This window comes from Vulpes vulpes, chromosome X, assembly GCF_048418805.1.
Source record: "Vulpes vulpes isolate BD-2025 chromosome X, VulVul3, whole genome shotgun sequence".
In the NCBI taxonomy this organism is placed as follows: Eukaryota; Metazoa; Chordata; class Mammalia; order Carnivora; family Canidae; genus Vulpes; species Vulpes vulpes.
The window spans coordinates 27,034,054-27,048,794 of NC_132796.1; the positions used below are offsets into that span (position 1 = coordinate 27,034,054).

The 14,741-nt window shown below is 36.9% G+C and overlaps 1 protein-coding gene across 7 annotated transcripts in view; it reads right to left on the reverse strand.

Annotated features, from left to right (window-relative positions):
* Window positions 1–14,741, reverse strand: part of DMD (dystrophin) — a 2,426,617-nt gene that overhangs the window by 800,219 nt on the left and 1,611,657 nt on the right. The gene's annotated exons all lie outside the window — the stretch shown is intronic.

The following is a 14,741-nucleotide window of genomic DNA, read 5'->3' on the forward strand; positions in this document are numbered from 1 at the left end:
TTTTGAGCCGCAATTTGATAATTTGTGTAACGGACATAAGAATACTGCTATCCATCCATTGCTTACCATGTCACAGTAAGGTGAGAGGAAGAAGATTATGAAGATTATGAAGATTAATGGGGAAACATTTGTAAAACTCTTAAAGACCATTTTGTAGCATAAGCACACAAAACTTAGTGTCATTACTATTTTTCACAGATCTTATTTATTTATTTGAGAGAGAGAGAGAGAGAGAGCTTGCAAGGGGAGGGGCAGAGGGAGAGGGACAAGTAGAGTCTGTGCTGAGCATAGAGCCTGATGTGGGGCTCCATCCTGTGACTCTGAGATTCTTACCTGAGCTGAAATCAAGAGCTGGTTGCTTCACTGATTGAGCTACCTAGGCATCCCCTAGTGTCATTAATATTAACTCTTATAACTTCCAAATTTCTTGCTTGGGCAAACACATAGATAGTGATACCACTCACGGTAGATTTTGTGAAAGAACAGAACATATTTAGCATTGGATATAATGATTTTTGAGGTGGCTTCCAGACATGGAAGATGAAATGCCCCATTAGAGGCTAGATATGTATGTCTAATCTGGAGCCAATATTGAGCTGAATATTAAATTTAGAGTCCAAAATCAAGTGGAACAGACTACTTATCTGCATATTCCATGATCCATTCTTCCCTTCTTGTCCAGAACAGGAATCCAATGTTTACCTACCCAGCTCAGAGACTATGGTCATGAGAATCAATTCAGACTAATGAGATGTAAGGAAGAGTGTTATATGGGCTTTCTGTGCAGTCCCCTAAAAGGGTAAAGGCATACCCATTCTCTCTTCTTCCCAATCCTGCAGTCTGAAAAGCAGATGTGATAGCTGGAGAGCTAAAAGTCATCTTGGATCATGAGGATAAGGGTGTTATCAAGGATGGAAGATTTCGAGACAGAAGGAGTCTTGGTTTTTGACATCATAGAGTAATGATGCCAGTCTACCTTGTTGCAGATTACTTTTATACATGATAGATGGATACACTTCTGTCTTATTTCAAGCATATTATTATTATTATTATTATTATTATTATTATTTTACCTCTTGGTTTGATTTCTAAATGATATAGGGAGAGCTAACATCTGTGGCTATGGATAACAACCAGGGAAAGTATATAGGTTAAGAGGATAGGGTTGAGGAAAGGTCACTTAGAAACATCAGGATTAAGGGAAGATGAAAGGAGGAGTACAGTTAAGACATAAATTATGCAGAAAAGTAGAAATAAAATCAGATGAAATAAATGACATGGAGACAGCAAGGTGGGACAAATCACTAAGATGGAAAGTCAGTTAATGCCAGGTAGCCTACAGTGGTACTGAACTACAGGAGATCACTGATGGCCTTGCCAAAGATATCAGCAGAGTAGTGGTGGAGACCAAGAGCAAACAAAACAAAACAAGACAAAACAAAGAAACAAAACCAGATAAGAGGGGTGCCTGGGTGGCTCAGTTGGTTACACATCTGCCTTTGGTTGAGGTCATGATCCCAGGGCCCTGGGATGAGCCCTGGATTAGGCTCCCTGCTCAGTGGGGAGTCTGCTTCTCCCTCTTCCACTGCCTGCTGCTCTCTCTGCTTGTGCTCTCTCTAATAAATCTTTTTAAAAACCCAGATAAGATAAATGAGAACATGTGAATTTAAGTATTAGTGACTATGAAGAGAATAATTCAAATGGGAATCATAACTAGGAAAGGGAAGTAAGAGACCTTTCTCATCTTTGGCTGCCCAGAATCTGAATACCCTATACCTGTAGTGGTAATTCCAAGATCATTATGTAATCAAATGCAGGAAGTTCAGTTTTCAAATCTGGAATGAGTGACAAAAGAACTCCAAGGTACTCTTTCCAATTCTTGCCAATGGCACTGGCATTCCTCACTTCCTATCTGCAGTGGTGAAGTGGTTTCTGAGGGCATGTAGATCCAGGATGTGATCTGGACTATACAGTTCCTGAAATGGAGACTCTCCTCTGCCTTTTGTTCGTCCTGGGGTTGGTGTTCTAGCCTTCTCTTTGGCAATGGGAGCAGGTCTTTTATCCTTCTCATAAAGTTGGATTTGGCTGATATTAAGCAGAACTGGATTCTGTTTTTCACAGCTAAGAACTCCGTCAAGTACAGTAGAACACATTATGAAAGAAGTATTTTTAATTTACTTTCTAATCTGGGAGCTACAAATGTTTACTTGGTTAGGGATGGGAGGCCAGTAGAGAAAGGGTAAGGATATACTTATGCTAGTGTGCATTTGGGGGGGAGAGAATAATTAATGGGTCCAGGTTCCTATAAGAGATAAGGCTTTCTTCTAAAAACAAGAAGGAAATAGTTGCACATTCACCATTATAATAGTGGAAAATTCTTAGATTAGCAGCTCACACGTGTATGGTGTTTTCCACTTTAGAGAGGGCTTTTAAAAACATATTTATCAGGGGATCCCCGGGTGGCTCAGTGGTTTAGTGCCTGCCTTTGGCCCAGGGCATGATCCAGGGGTCCTGGGATCGAGTCCCACATCGGGCTCCCTACATGGAGCCTGCTTCTCCCTCTGCCTGTGTTTCTGCCTCTCTTTGTGTCTCTCATGAATAATTAATTAATTAATTAATTAAAACCCCATATTTATCATAGTAGAGAAATATATTTTAACTCATATTAACCAATGTGAAAAAGAGCTTATTGTGATAATTTTAGATTTATATTAATGGCCAAACTGATAACTGAGAATTAGTAAAATAGAAGAGCCTTGTTCAAAAAAATATGATAATAGAGTCACACACATATGGAAGGCATGCTTTAATTATATTAAATCCAGGGAAGGAATCAAAGTGATCAACACATTTTTATCTCAGGACTTGAGTTTTTTTTCCTTTGTGCAGAAAGGTAATCCACTGACACACAGATAGTGTGTTTGTTTTTAGCAGTATGAAGGTTTGCAATCTAACCAAAAGTACTATAGAAATGATTGCTTGTAGGAAGACCTGTCTCACAGGATAGGCTCCGATGGTAGACAATACAAGTTTCCTCGGCAACAAGGAAAACAAAAAACTCACAAATGCCCTTTGGCCTGTTTTAAGACATTGCTGGCTTCCGGGTGTAGCTGCTGTACAAACAGACAACAGACAAATGTTAGACAGCAATAACTTTAAAGGGAGAGGGAATTCACAGGCTCTCAAGCAAGGGAATTCTAGTCTCTTCACCTATGGTCTCACTAGGTATTGACCATTTGCATTTCACTGAACACCATATCCATGTTATTTTTTATTTTTATTTTTTAAAGAGTTTTTATACATTTGAGAGAGAAAGAGAGACAGAGAGAGCACAAGCAGGGGGGGAGAGAGAGGGAGAAGCAGACTCCCCGCTGAGCAGGGAGCCTGGTGTGAGGCTTGATCAAGGAAGACTTTGTATCTCAAGCCTTTTTCTGGGGTAGGATAAAAGGGCCTTGCAAGGTTTCAGATAGTTAAGATTTGGAAGCACATAGGCCCTTTTGATAGCTGAGCTCAGGGTGAAATGAAGAGGTTGAGGCTGGCAGCAGGGTGATTCAAGTTTTAGAGTATTTTAGACTAAGGATGATAAATGTCTGAGCAGAATAAAACTCATAAAGATGTGACAGATTTAAGATCCTCAGCAGGTCAAAATAAAATGACTTGGTAATTGATTAGATGAGATGGGGGTGATGAAGGGAGGGCTCTAGGATGATCCCTTACCCACATTTCTGGCCTGGGGAACTGGCTGAATTAAATGCATTAGCTAGGATAGGAAATATAAGGGGGAAAACCCAGATAGAAAGAGAGATACAAATCAGACCTACAGACTTCAACTTGGGATATGATAGGTTTGAGGAGCCTGTGTAACATCTAAAACAAGATGTTCAGAGAACATCTATTTGGATGTGTAAGTCTGAACATTGGGAGGAAGACAAAGCTGTTGAAGACACTGAACCTTTTTTTTTTCCCCCAAAGGAAAGATGGTAGCAATTCCCAGTCAACTAACTCAGTGAGATTCCCTTCTTACTTCATTGACTTATTAGCTGATAAACAAAGCAGAGTTCCCAGGGTACATATTAATAAGTGATACTGTGGAGAAGGAGTTCAGGTGGCAGGAAGCCACTGTGGCAGTTAAGTACTATAACTAATGAACTGAGGTAATATATGTAATCTCCATGGTGCAGAGGCTACCTCCCTTTAACTATTATAAGTCAGAAGGATTGGTAAACAGAATGTTGGGGATTATATCTGGAGAATATATCAATTGTAACATACAGGAAACTAAGCTCAAAATTCCCATTCTATTGATTACAGACCAGAGATGTCCCCATGTCCCTATATATGTATGGGACACCCTGTAAAAGAAAGGATGTCTACAAGCATATTTAAAGCATTGATATAGGGGCACCTAGGTGGCTCAGATGATTAAGCATCTGCCTTCAGCTCAGGTCAAGATTAAACTTGATTAGAATGAGTGGATAGGTAGTCTTGGGAAAAAATGTTAAATTGGAGGGATTATATAAAGTTGTTTAAACATATTCAAACATTTTATATTCTTTTAGAACATTGTTGCCTCTAATTCACTACTCATTTGGTATGGGGTCTAAGCCTTCCTGAAGTAAGGATCCAGTGACTGAAGTTCAGCATACTCTGTCTTATATAAAACAGTCCTACAATTCATCACCTATGACTTTCAGTCTTGGTTTCTTCAAAGTAGAGTAAGTTTTAGAGAGATCAGAAAGTATCTAAATGTAAAAATCTTCCTTATTTTTGTGTTTTCTATTCTCTACTCCTAATAGTTTCCTCATCTATATTTAATTGAATATTTTTTCCTGATCATTTTTATCAAGTCTTTCAAAGCATTAAACTTTAGTTTTCACAGAAACCACAATTCTTTCTCTTTGCATTCCTATTTTATTAGTTTGTGTAATATTTCATTCAAGAAAAAATATAAAAACAAGAATAACTTGTATTATACCAGTTGGAAACAACACACAGTTGGCTCTCTTGGAAATGCTACTCTCAAGTGGTGGGAAGCAAGGTACATGGTTCCAATAAGGCTACTGAAAAAACTCTGAGTAACCTTCAAAAACATATATAGGTTATTAATATCCAGCATTGAGTTTAGAATAAAAATTGGGCAGTTGGTTTTACATATATAATGATAAGCTCAGGATAATAACATCTAAATGAAGATTTAAGAGACCTTCTCTATTCTAAAATGAATGTAGTCCTTCAACATAGCCTACTTTTTTTTTGTTGCACTAATTTTACTAATGTCACCTTTTCTCTCTGGCATGTCCATCCATTCATTCATTTGACTCCTGCCATCCTTCAAGGCTCATCACAGAGATCATTCCCCATTAGAAATTCTAACTCCTACCTCCCCAGGCCCATAAGAATTCATAGGCCATGAATAAAGTATAACCATGTGTGTATCTATAGAGAATGATATTGTCCATACCAGCCCATGCAACAGCATGTTTGTTTCCAGCTAGTCAGTTTCATTAGAGTTTGCCAAGTTGTAAAGAATAAAATATGACATAAAAAGATTAACTACAAAGCTAATTTTCATAGTCTTTTGATGAAGAATTATGAATGTCCTTGAAAGCTTTTCAAGAGTCATCAGATGACAGATGGGAAGAGACCAGATTTTCCATAGACACCTGTGGATAATAATATCTGTATGATCCTCTTTGATCAATCTAAAAATAACTCTTTGATGATATGGATTGCAAAGTAAAATATCTTGTGCTTATAGATTGGATGAAAATAAAATACCCAGTCTCAAGACTAATTTCTTCTTATTTCACCTAGAATTTATTAGTTGTGATACAGTAAAACTGAGGTAAACACATGTACAAAGTATTAGAATCAATGAGTTTCTTTTTGACATATTAGCTATAGAAGTTAAAGTCATTTGTCTCTTATGAGTATTAAATTCAGAAGAATACTGAAAACACGAATTATTAACCCAACTACTTTAAGATTATAATTGATCTAGTCCAATTTCCAGAAGAAAAGATGATCCATGAAAATGTGTTAATTATTTAAAAAACATTTAAAAAATAGTTCTGCCTCTGTACATCTATTTTTTACCTATGTAGCAGGCCAAGTGTAGAGATTTATAATCCTAGTGTAATTTGGGGTTTTCTTGTTTTGTTTTTTCTTTTTCGTTTCTTTTTAAAAATTTTATTTATTTATTGGACAGAGAGAAAGCATTAGCAGGGGGGAGGAGCAAGGAGACAGAGAGAAGGAGGCTCCCTGCTGTGATGTAGGGGCTTCATCCCAGGCCCCCCGGGATCATGACCTCAGTCAAAGGTAGATGCTTAACTGACTGAGCCACCCACATGCTCCATCATAGTGTAATTTGAATGTGAATTTAAAAAATCTTAGAATTTAAACTGAGAACATGTTTTCTGGTTATCAAAATGGACTAGAGCTTCTGCTAAGTACTGTGGGCTCTAGAGATGATAATAAAATATTGCCTTGCCCACATGAAGCTTTCAATCTTGCCAAGGAAGATAAAATACATGTGGGTTTGATACCTGATAGATACATAAAATGTAATGTGTTATAAAAAGGAGCAAGAAGAACTTAAGAGAAAAATTGCCTCTGCTTGAGAAAAGGAAATAGTACTCACTGAGAAAGACCACTTCTGTTGGGTAGGACTTCGAGAGAAAATTATGAGAGGCAATTCAATCTGGAAAAGTAAATGGTTTTGGCAAAAGCTGAAGGACAGAAAACTTCAGGTCATTTTATGCTTGGGACACAAGCTGAAATAATGAGTATGATGGATAACATGTCTGGAAAGATAGGTCAGGACAGGTTCTATGTCCTATCCCCTTGCTACAAAGCATGGCCAGCTAAGGGAAAGGGCTTGCCAAATGAAACGCTGATGGGCAGAAACTGGAAGTATATCCAGAGAATACCAAAGGTCAAAGCTAAGATCAGTAAGGCAAAATTGCATCTAGAGGAGGGATGCTAGAGTCTGACTTTTAGCGTTTATATCCTGGTTAAAATTTTTTTTTTTAATTTTATTTATTTATGATAGTCATACAGAGAGAAAGAGAGAGAGGCAGAGACACAGGCAGAGGGAGAAGCAGGCTCCATGCGCCGGGAGCCTGATGTGGGATTCGATCCCGGGTCTCCAGGATCACGCCCTGGGCCAAAGGCAGGCGCCAAACCGCTGCACCACCCAGGGATCCCTATATCCTGGTTAAAATAATTGCTAGTTATGTGATCTTGGGCAAAAACTTGAGCAGACTGTGCCCCAACTGCCCTTCTGTAAACATGAATATAAGAATAGAGTTGTTAATGAAGAGTATATGGGCTATGTAAAGCACTGGGAACTGTACCTGACAATATTTTTAAAAAGGATTTTATTTATTTATTCATGAGACACACACACACACACACACATACTCACACAACAGAGGCAGAGACATAAGCAGAGAGAGAAGCAGGCTCCATGCAGGGAGCCTGATGTGGGACTCAATCCTGAGACCCCAGGATCACAACCTGGGCTGAAGGCAGACACTCAACCGCTGAGCCACCCAGGCATCCCACACACCTGACAATATTAAGTGCTGTCACCACCACTACCATTATATGAACATCTATATGAAGTATTATAAGGCTAATGTCAATGGGAAAACAGTTGATATAAATGACTGAGGTGGGACAGGTATGGCAAACTGAAGAGTAAGCTTGCTTGCCCAAACCAGCATTTCTCAAACTTGAACGTTCAGATCAAACACCTAGGAGTCTTGTTAAAATGCTGACGATGATTTATTAGATCCTGCATTTCTCAGCAACTCCCAGGTAATGTCTGTTCTAGTCCAGAGACCACACTTTGAGGAGCAAGTCTGAAACACCTCTTACTCAGATGCAGCTGGATTATGCCTTGAGAGAACGTGGGGATGAGGGCATAGCAGCCAGATCTAAGTTTTCAAAAGGAGAGAGGAGTCTCTCTTTTATTTATTTATTTATTTATTTATTTATTTATTTATTTATTTATTTATTTAGAAAATATGAAGCCTCAGGTGTGTCTGGTTGGTTCAGTCGGGTAAATCATAATCCCAGAGTCCCGGGATTGAGCCCTGCATTGGGTTCCTTGCTCGGCAGAGAGCCTGCTCTCCCTCTAACCCTCCCCTTTCTCATGCTCTCTCTCTCTCACTCTCTCAAAGAAATAAGTAAAATCTTTTTTTTTAAAGTAAAGAAAATATGAAGCCTGTTGATGTTTAAATGCTGGCAATTATTCCAAAAATAATGCCTATGTAAAAACATGGGATAATTTCCAAGCTGGATTCCACCTGGGCACTCAGTCTGCAAACTTTGGCTGGCAGAACAGGGACCCACGGTCAAAGGTGTTGGTGAGAAACCAGGGAAGTTCAAGTACATAGCAAGTAGACTGGAGTTAGGGCTGACAAGATCCTGGGGGTAGAGTGGGAATGTGTGAGAAGGCTTTCAGCTCTGGTTTAACATAGTAGGTTTGCAGGGTCCATTGAAAAGATACCATGCATTATAAAGAGATTTCTAAGTCATATTAAAATTTTTGGTTTTCATTTTGTAGGAAATAGGGTACTACTCTACAGAAGGCTATTTTGGTTAGGGGAGCCTGAATTAAGAGACAAAATTAAAGAAGACTTAAGGGAAAACAGTTGTCTCACAAAGAGTGCATAGAGTATATGAATTGCTAATGGAGATTTTCAAGAAGAGGTCCTACTAGGCCTACTTTAATGAATTAGATAAGGCTCATTTCTAATTAACAGCATCCATTTGCATGCAAACAATGAACTAAGGTCTTTAAAAAACAATTTCTTCCCTTAAGTACATTTAGGAATGTTTCCCATTAGCTTATTTACACCATTAATTTGCTTGGCAAACTAGCATAGATTATATCCAGGTAAACTTTGGTTCAAAAAATCAAAAGTAGAAGCATTGAAATGAATAAGAAGTTAAAAATTTTACATGAGTCTTGCACAATAAGAGCTTTTAAAGAGACCTCGCCTGACTTTGAACTTTGATGTATAACTGAAACAGATTTTTGTGTTCTTAGTTAAGGAGCATGAAAACATTTTCCCTTAGGACTGCTTGCCAGAAAGGTGCCAGTATTCCTTTCAGAAAGGGTTGCTGCCCACATTTTGGTTTCCATATACCATTTCCCACTAAAAGAAATCAGAGGTCCTTGGAGAAACAGTTGACTCCACACCTGGGGCAGGGAAAGTACAAGGTGAGCATGGGGGCATTTATGCCATCAAGCCTCAAGTGAGGCTTGAACAAGCTCCCACTGGTCAAATTTAATAAAGGTGAGAATATCAACAAGAAGAATAACTATAATTTATTGTAACATATTGAGTAAGTAAGAATTCATAAATCCAATCTGATATCAAGGAGAAAGGTGAAATTTCTTTTTAAACAGAAGAAATCAGCTTGTAGGATCATGTCAGAATTCAGGCAATGTCACCATTTTGCATCTCGTGTAGTGAGCAAGGGAAGGATCATCAAAAGATATTAAAGCCATTAGATGACTTACTAATTTCAAAAAAATGATACATTACAACTCAAGATCTGATGGCCACCACCTAAACTAAGTGACCAGATGTAGCATGGGACTACCTCATATGGTGACCTCCTGATGTGATCCGAAGCACACACCATCTTTTATGAAGTATTCTTGCCAAAAATATTTGACTTGCATCTTTTCAAGTCTCAACATCCAGTTTACCAACAATACAGATAATAGAGAACAAGTTAAATGACATAATGAAGGGAAAAATTAGATAAATCCAGAAAGGTGAGATTTTTTCTTGAGGACATTGTACCAGAGTCTGTCAAATGTCAGTATCAGTAAAAAGAAAACTAAAGTGGAAGAGCTATTTTACACTAAAAGAGACTGAAGAGGGACACCTGGGTGGCTAAGTCGGTTGAGTGTCCAACTCTTGGTTTTGGATCAGATCACGATCTCAGGGTTGTGAGATGGAGCCCTAAATTGGGTTCCACACTAGGCATGTAGTCTGCTTGGGATTTTCTCTCTCCCTTTGCCCCTCTCTCTGCTTGTGCTCTGTCTCTCTCTAAAATAAATAGATAAAAATATTTATAAATAAATAAGACTGATGAAACCTAATAACTGAAGGAGATCATAATTTGCCATTTAGGTGTAAGAATTATTTTGAGCAGAAGGCAACTGAGAAATAGCAGACATAGGAAAAACTCTCTACCCAGTGTATTTCTGCCTTAAGGCAGGGCATATGCTTCCCCTTGTGAAGGTACCCTCCCTCTCCTTTTCTGGACCAGGAAGAGCAAATCACTTTTTATCACTGGAGACAGAAGCATCAACTTGAATCTACTTATTACTGAAATATTCTTGTCTTCCATTAGTTTCCCCATATATTTGCCTTCCTGCAACCTATCACCCCTAGAAGCCCAAATCCCTTTCCTTTGTCTTTTTACCTCCCTACAATTTAATCACTTTGTTAAAATGATATTTAAGCTCTTAGGTCTATGACTTCTTTGGGATTTTCACTTCTTTCATATGAAGCCTCTCGTACCACATTAAAACATTAACACCAAATAAAATTTGTATGCTTCTTCTCCTATTAATGTGTCTTTTGTCAATTTAACTGGCAGTCTCCAGATACTAAAGCTAAGAGGGTAGAGGAAGAAGGTTTTTTCCCCCTCTCCTACAAAACCAAATGCAATACATAAAACATGGTGGGACATTGGCATGAAAAATTCAAAGAACAATATGAAAGACATTTTTGAGTCATTCAGTCAATTTGAATATGGGCAGGATATTAAATAATAATTTGGTATTACTTTTAATTTTCTTGAGCATGGTAAACAAACATGGCTATATATGGCATGCTGTTATTCTAAGGAAATGCATGGTGAAGTATTTAGGTGTGCAGCATAAGGATGTTTATAACTTATGCAAATGTTAAAACAACAAAAAATGTGTGTGTGTGTGTGTGTGTGTTATTCCCTGTATTAAATAAAAGCACATATGGGGGAAGTAGGGAGAGGGAGGATAAAGAAAACAAAAATGGCAAAAATTAGCTTTGAATCTAGGGGTTTAGGAGAATGGGTATTCTTTATGTTACCTTTTTCAACTTTTTTATATATTTGTAATTTTTTATTAAAGTGTTGGGAAAAGAAAAATTTCAAGCAGTATATTCAATCAGGTGACATTTAAACATTTAAATTAGAATTCTTATTCATATATATATATATATATATATATATACAATAATTGCCTTATCTCTACAATGGTAGAAACAACACCATATTTGCCTAAAGGGAAAAAAAGAGATCAAATCTTGAGATCATTTTTTATTGCTATGGATTATGATTCAAGTTTCCTCCTCAATTTAGGGATTCTACTTCCCATCACCTTGCTGCCCTCTTCCATTTAATCTTTTATCAATTGATATTATTCTATCAACTGATATTATTCTAAGTAAAATAGCATCCCTTATGTTGTCAGCTATTCATTGCCCAAAGGCGTGCCTACCCACATTCCCTTGACTGGTACATCTCCTGGAATACTCCAGAAAAAAAGGAATGTATGATGTTAGTGATGACATCATCAACAGGACTGAGATCATAGTACATGATAATGAGATCTGGGCAGATAAACAGCTGGCTAGAAATAGATATTAAGATTCTTTTTTTTTTTTTTTTACTATGGCATGGAGCCCTCTGGCAATCTGGTGAAGCCCGGGACTCTTCTCAGAATCAGGTTTTTAAGTCCAGAATATAAAATACCCAGAACTTTCAATATAATTGCAATTGTATTGAAATATAGATATAAAACTACTAGAAAAAAATGTTCATGACATAGCAATACATGTGCTTATTTATCTTATTTATTGTTAACACATTAATAAGATCTTGTGGAAGATCTGATAACTAGTAGTTTTGAAGAGTGAGAACAATGAACAATACTTTGAGATGTGTGTAACACTACTGAAATATAAAAATACCTGTGATTTCACAGGTACTGCTAGTATTACTCTGGCTTGTTGCCTTTATTCAAAGTGGAAGAAAACAATTTCTACTAGAGGTTGGTAAAAACAAAGAGGTAATTTTTTCCCTATCCAAGTTCATGGCACTCCTTGAATTCTACCAATGGACCTGTGCTTACAAATCTTTGTCCATAGGCTTGCTTTGTTTTAACCTATTACTCCCTTTATGGTTGATAAATTTTCATTTGCATCTTCTTCATTTACAAAGACCACTTTGGTGGCTAAGCCATCATTAAGCTCATTATACTGTCATGCTTAAACCTATAGATGTTATCTAGTTCCTCTGCTACATAATTGAGGCAACAGTGAATTTTCTACCTTAAATTGTACACCTAATTGACTGCATTTTATAATTCATTTGCTTCCAACATAAACTAACCTTAATGGATGTCCACTGCTATTTGAATTTGTTCTGGGAATTTTCTACTCATATTTCTTTTTTTTTTTTTTTTTTAAATTAATTTTTATTGGTGTTCAATTTACCAACATACAGAAAAACACCCAGTGCTCGTCCCGTCAAGTGTCCACCTCAGTGCCCGTCACCCATTCCCCTCCAACACCCGCCCTCCTCCCCCCTTCCACCACCCCTCGTTCGTTTCCCCGAGTTAGGAGTCTTTATGTTCTGTCTCCCTTCCTGATATTTCCCAACATTTCTTCTCCCTTCCTTTATATTCCCTTTCACTATTATTTATATTCCCCAAATGAATGAGAACATACACTGCTTGTCCTTTTCCGATTGACTTATTTCACTCAGCATAATACCCTCCAGTTCCATCCACGTTGAAGCAAATGGTGGGTATTTGTCGTCTACTCATATTTCTGATATCTTACATTTTCAAAGAGAAGGGTTTAAAATAATGTAACTTTAAGGCTCCAGACAGTTTTTACAGACTTTTTTTTTTTTTTGCTTAAATTGTGTACTTTCTTTCATATGTGTACATGGACTAAAAACATGAAATATTTACAACAGCTGCATTTAAAACCCATTGCAAGCTGAGAATACTGATGTCAACTTGAAGAGTCATCTTATTTTTCACCTGTGCAATAAATAACTTCTATTTCCCGCTGACTTCTCCTTGGGTTGCAGTGAAAGCATGCCATTGATTAATAATAGTTTCATGATTACAGCTCTCCCACAATTGTTAGGTTAACATATTCTTTATAATTTTTTTACCTTTATTTGCTACTGGATGCTTGGAAATAGCTGTTAGTGTATTGGTAGAAAATGTACTTCTATTTTATTACTTTTTTTTTACATTTCATAAAATTTAAATGATACAAAAATCCTAAGGAAGTATGCCACAAACCTGATCTCAGTGGAAATTTAAATATGCTAACATTTATTTTTAAAATGTAGCATGAAGTAGACAACTTTAAAAACTAAGTTAAAAAAAAAACCTCAAGGAAGCTGATCTTGACTTTTTTAAGCATAAAAGTGCAATATTTAATGTAGGTCAAAATGTTTAAATGGGAGAAATATTTCCAACACATTACAGCCAAACCCTTAGCTGTAATTAACCTACAATTTGTGTAATATTTCACCACAGTGTCAGCATATACCACTTTCTTAACAACTTAGAAGGATCTAAAATTTTAGAGCTTATTTGGCATAATGCCCTATCTTTATAAGTTCTGATTTTTATTTAGAAGTCAGTAACAGATCAATTTTTCACCTGAATTTTAAAAACTTGTTATCGGAGAAAATACTAACATGTTGTATTTAAACATTACATAGGGATCCCTGGGTGGTGCAGTGGTTTGGTGCCTGCCTTTGGCCCAGGGAGCGATCCTGGAGACCCGGGATCGAATCCCACGTCGGGCTCCTGGTGCATGGAGCCTGCTTCTCCCTCTGCCTATGTCTCTGCCTCTCTCTCTCTCTCTGACTATCATAAAAAAAATAAACATTACATAAGTAGGATATTTAAAAATGAGGAATAATACTTTATATATAATAAAGAAAAAAATAATCTTACAACTCATTTAATCTACTTTTTTATTTCAAGTTATTAATTTTGAGAGCATGACATTCAATGTTCTTAATCTTCTCATTTGTTAAGATCTTATTTTAGATTGGATTGACTTTAGTTCAGAAATGATTTTATGCAGGTTTAAACCTGCTCATAGTATAAACATATCAGTTATTTAAGTGATGGTATAGTTGGTGTTTAATGGAGAAATTTCAACGTGGGAAAAAAAGTATATGATTTTCCCGAGGAAGCAGTTACACCACAAAGTTTAGATCTTTATTTTATGTCATCTATATAAAAATTAGAATATTTTCTAAGCCAGGGTCTAAAATAACAATGTTTTTAGATGATGCTATCATTTTTAAACTTTATCAAGATTTCTGTGTGTGTGTGCGTGTGTGTGTGTGTGTGTGTGTGTGTGTAGGTCAACTAATGCATCCCTTTTGTAGAGGAATATGAATTCTATCTACGTTTTGAATAATGCAACGGGAGTAAAGGCGCCAAGAGGAGGTGGGTAAAGACAATGGACCTAATTCTGAAACCTTTCTAATACATCCTCACCAAAGACATTCATCAATGAGTTGTCTTAGCTTTCTGAATATTAAAATCCACCTATTATGTAGATGATAGGTATGAAGCAAGAGCTTGGCAATAAAAGAGAGTTTTCATTGTTCAAAACAATAGTCTCATTTGGTAAGTAAAGGCCAAGTCCTCCCTTATGAAACAGGCAACATTAGCATCAACAACT